This window comes from Hipposideros armiger, unplaced genomic scaffold (assembly GCF_001890085.2).
Source record: "Hipposideros armiger isolate ML-2016 unplaced genomic scaffold, ASM189008v1 scaffold_739, whole genome shotgun sequence".
Taxonomy (NCBI): Eukaryota; Metazoa; Chordata; class Mammalia; order Chiroptera; family Hipposideridae; genus Hipposideros; species Hipposideros armiger.
This window is the reverse complement of record NW_017732089.1, coordinates 856,639-861,656: the sequence shown is the minus strand read 5'-3', so window position 1 is coordinate 861,656 and position 5,018 is coordinate 856,639. Positions and strand designations below refer to the sequence as shown.

At 44.6% G+C, this 5,018-nt stretch overlaps 1 pseudogene; it reads left to right on the top strand.

Annotated features, from left to right (window-relative positions):
* The first annotated feature begins 2,615 nt into the window (after positions 1 to 2,615).
* LOC109373645 (small ubiquitin-related modifier 2 pseudogene) lies at positions 2,616 to 3,952 on the top strand (annotated as a pseudogene).
* The last annotated feature ends 1,066 nt before the right edge of the window (positions 3,953 to 5,018 follow it).

The following is a 5,018-nucleotide window of genomic DNA, read 5'->3' as shown; positions in this document are numbered from 1 at the left end:
TGTGTTCAGTTAGTTGCAGGTGGGCATAACAGGAGTCAAATCAGCAGCCTCATTGTTAAGAGCGCACTCTCTATCCACCGAGCCACCCGGGCGGTAGCTCAACTCAAGGTGCCAAGTTCAGTCTTAGTTGTGGGTGGGCACCCACCATTCAAACCAGCAGCCTTGTTGTTATGAGCACATGCTCTCACCAGCTGAGCCATCCTGCCACCTGTTGGCAGCTCAGCGGCAGCTCAGCTCGGGCACAGCTCACTGGCCCATGTGGGAATCGAACCGGCGATGCTGTTGCTCAGAACTCACACTCTCAGGCAAGCTCTCAACCAACTGAGCCACTCGGGTGGTCCTATAACACCATTTTTTTATGCTTGTGCCTAAGAGGCCTCCATGCACAGTCAGTCCTGCTTAGCTGGGTTACTATAGAAATTGGGGTGAGGGGTGGCCTACCTATCCAACCTTCTCTGCCTCAGGCCTCCCCATTAGCCCAGCTCTGCATCCCCTCTCAGGACATCTTTGCCCACATCCTTCTGGTCCCTCCACCCAATTCCAACATGTCGTTATGGGCTTGTCTGATTCAGATTCTTCTTCTGCGTAAAGTATTTATTCTCTGACTATTTATGCTAGACTCTCCTTTGAAATGCCAACGCACTCACTACTTACAGCACTCTGTGTTCATTCAGCATTACCCACGTCTTGTTCTATGTGGCTTGCCTTACTTCCCAACAAACAGCCTAGGACCCCCTCACACCTAACTCCATGCTGGGTACATAGAATATGCTCTCAATGAGTACATTCCAATTCAGTGAAGAAGTGAGACAAGATTTTAGGATATACCATTGTCAGGGACATTAATACCAGCTTGGGTGTTCCCTAAGAAATGNGGTTTCGTTGGTCTTTTGTATTGTTTTTCTGGTCTCTATTTTGTTTATTTCCACTCTGGTCTTTATTATCTCCTTCCTTGTACTCCCTTTGGGCTTATTTTGCTGTTTTTTTGTTTGTGTTTTTTTTTTTCAGTTCTCTGAGGTGTAAGGATAACCTGTTGATTCGAGGTTTTTCTTGTTTCTTTAGGTAGGCCTGCACTGCTATGAACTTCCCTCTTAGGACTGCTTTCGCTGCATCCCAGAGATTTTGGGTCGCGGTGTTTCCATTTTCATTTGTCTCAAGGTATCTTTTGATTTCCTCCTTGATCTCACTTTTGACCCACTCGCTATTTAGTAGCATGTTATTCAGCCTCCATGTATTTGTGTGCTTTCCGGATTTCTTTTTATAATTGATTTCTGGTTTCACAGCATTGTGGTCAAAGAAAATGCTTGATATGATTTCAATCTTCTTAAATGTATTGAGACTTTTTTGTGGCCTAACATGTGGTCTATCTTGGAAAATGTTGCATCTGCACTTGAGAAGAATGTGTATTCTGTAGCTTTGAAGTGAAATGCTCTGAAAATATCAGTTAAATCCAGCTGGTCTAATGTATCATTTAAGGTTGCTGTTTCCACATTGATTTTCTGTCTGGAGGATCTGTCCATTGGTGACAGCGGGGTGTTGAAGTCCCCTACTATAATAGTATTACTGTTGATCTCCATCTTTATGTCTGTCAATATCTGTTTTATATATTTAGGAGCTCCTATGTTGGGTGCATAGATATTTACTAGGGTTATGTCCTCTTGTTGGATCGATCCCTTTATTATTATGAAGTGCCCTTCTTTGTCCTTTATTATATTCTTCAAGTTAAAGTCCATTTTATTTGATATAAGTATCACTACTCTGCTTTTTTCTCAGTTCCATTTTCATGAAATATTTTACTCCATCCCTTTACTTTCAGCCTGTATGTGTCTTTTGATCTGAGGGCATTTTTGTCTGTTTTGTTCACTAGTATATTCCAAGCACATAGAGCAGTGCCAGAAACATAGTAGGTACTCAAGAAACATTTGTTAAATAGTGAATCGATTTATTCAACAGATATTTAAGCCTACTCTTCACCAGGCCCTATGCTATCCACATTTGCACAATGAAGAAGACACAGTCCTTGAAATTTACAATCAAGCTTCTTATCTGATGAAACTCTGACATGCTAAGAAATGAATGACTAGATAATATATTCAACTTCCTATGGAATGTGGGATCTTTACAGAAACACATTTTAATCCAGAGAAATGGCCTTCTAATTTCAGATTTCAGCCTGGCTATTTCTCGGCAGAGCAGCCTTCTGGGTACATCTCAAATTGCACCTGGAAGGATACCCCACCCACGCAACTAGCCTGCCAGAGCCATGACCACCAAGAAAGGAGTCCTGAGACAACTGCCTTCCTTCCTCATGGTTAAGACATCCTCTGTATCACTCGGCCTCAGCAGCAAACAGAGAGAACTTATCCAAAAGGGGTGATTGAGGAAAATTTATTTGGAAGGACTGATCCTAGATAGGCAGGTGGGGTTGGTTGAGAGAGACCAACTAGCAATGATGAAGCACCCTGGGGCTGGCACGAGCTGGAAGACACCACCACTCCGAGGCGTGAGGAAGCCAGGGGAAGGGAGCAGGAGCCAGCAAGGCCTGGAGCTGTGGCCCTCAGGGAAGAAACGAAGCCACTGCCAGTCAGCAGCCCAGCCGCACGTGAGCTAGCGAGATGGGTACCATTCCCACTCTCCTCTCATCCTTCCCGTCCTGCTGGTGCTTCCCAATGGCTGACTAGAAGCCAGAAGGCAAGTGAGTTCAGTAGAAGCAATCCTCAAAGGTCAGCCTGCTGGGGTGCAAAGCAAGTAGAGAAGGGTGCAGAGCAGGTCTGGAGGGGCAAACTCTGGCACACTCTCTATATCTTCCTTTGGTCAGGCTGGGAAACCAAAGCGCAAGCCACTAAACTTGGGAAATTTGTACTCAATACCAGGTATGGGCCTGAGGTATCGGGGTAAAGAGGAGAGGCACAGCAAATATCCCTCAGTTGTGAAAGAGGAAACAGCAGTGTGCTTTGCTGGCCATCACCACAGAAACCACTCTGCACTGCCTTTCAGGCCCAAGTCCCAGGAATGGCGGAAAGTCACTTTTTCCATTACCCACCCTTTCCGTTCCCATCTTTCCTTCCTCCTTGGCCCCAAACAGAGATTTCCCTTTTTCATCCATTCCCAAGGACAGATTTTACAAGAACAATGGATGGTGGCTCCGGGTAAAGGGTGGAGAGCACTTAGGCAAGGACAGACTATGTTATGTTGGAGAGGGAGGAAATGAGGAGGAAGTAACAGCATGAAGTGGCACAAGGGGTGCTGGAGAAACCAGAGTGAAGGAGAGGAGATTATGGGGAAGCCATCAATGAGGCGTGACCTGGCAATCTAACACATTTAAACTGTTAACAAGCAACTTTTACTGTGTTGGCAACATAAGGACACATCAAACTGTGGCTGCCCTGCCTCTGCCTCCTGACATTGGGATGAGAGGAAAAAGGCTTTTATTCGTCCTTCCTTGTAAATTCATCAGAAATTGTCACCAGCATCCCTCTGCTGCTCCTGGTGTGGTTCGGGTGCTTGTTGGGTGTGGACCTGGTACCTCTTTTGTGAAGTGGCAGCTGAGGAGACTCTGGAGCTCACTGTGGCCAACAAAAAGCCCAAAGAAGGAGTCAAGACTGAGAACAACAATCATATTAATTTGAAGGTGGCAGGGCAGGATGGTTCTGAGGTGCAGTTTAAGGTTAAGAGGCATACACCACTTAGCAAACAAATGAAAGCCTACTGTGAATGACAGCATTTGTCAATGAGGCAGATCAGATTCCAATTTGATGGGCAGCCAATCAATGAAACAGGCACACCTGCACAGTTAGAACTGGAGAGTCAAGATACAATTGATGCGTTCCAGCAGCAGACAAGAGAAGTCTACGAAAAAGGGAACCTGCTGCTTTACTTCAGAACTCTGTTCCTCCAGACCAAGGAGACACTCTCAATTAGAAAACAACAATTATGTTCCACCACATCCTGACTACTACGGTATAGTTTTCTCTATTCTTTCATTTTCCCCTTCCCCATTCTTTTATTCTACATAAACTAACTGATGTATGTGCACAAGCATTTGCATTTTTTCTAACTAAATGGCCAATGGTATGTTTTGATCAGCATCAAATGGAGATGGGGTGGGGAAAAATACAGGTTCTGTGAAAATACTCCATTTGTTCATTAGTGGCACACTCATTCAGCTCTTATCTTTATATTCCAGTAAGTTATTTTGCTCTCACTGTTTAAAAAAAAAGTCCTTGCATAGCTTCTTCAGCTGGAGAATTTTAATGTTTTTCACTTATCATTGTAAAGCCAAGGATAATTTTATAACATTTTTGTACATAGCTGTTACATGTAGGGCAATCTGTATTTAAATAGGGGTAAATTACTCTAAAAGAAAGAATCCTAGATAGTTTTCCCTTCAAGTCAAGCATCTTATTGTTTAAATAAACATCATGTTAAAAAATAAAAAATTGTTACCAGCGAGCAGCAGACTCCAAAGGGGTAGGGCACCAGGTCTTCCTCCAGAGTTTACTGGAAGAAACGTGTGTCTTTTTGCTTAGTAAAGCAAAGGAAAGAAAGGGAAGTTGGCCATAGCCTTGTCCAGTGACTGGTTTATGACACCATTTTTTTTTTAAGATTTTTTTTATTGGGGGTTTGCGGGAGGGGAACAGTGTTGGGGAATTGGGGGAGAGGAATAGCCAAGTTGTTATCTTTCAATCTTAGCTCTCAAGGGCGCAGCAAGCTAAGTTCCAAGTCCAATCATGCTGCTCAACTCAATTAGTTGTGTTCAGTTAGTTGCAGGTGGGCATAGCAGGAGTCAAATCAGCAGCCTCATTGTTAAGAGCACACTCTCTATCCACCGAGCCACCCGGGCGGTAGCTCAACTCAAGGTGCCGAGTTCAGTCTTAGTTGTGGGTGGGCACCCACCATTCAAACCAGCAGCCTTGTTGTTAATGAGCACATGCTGTCACCAGCTGAGCCATCCTGCCACCTGTTGGCAGCTCAGTGGCAGCTCAGCTCGGGCGCAGCTCACTGGCCCATGTGGGAAT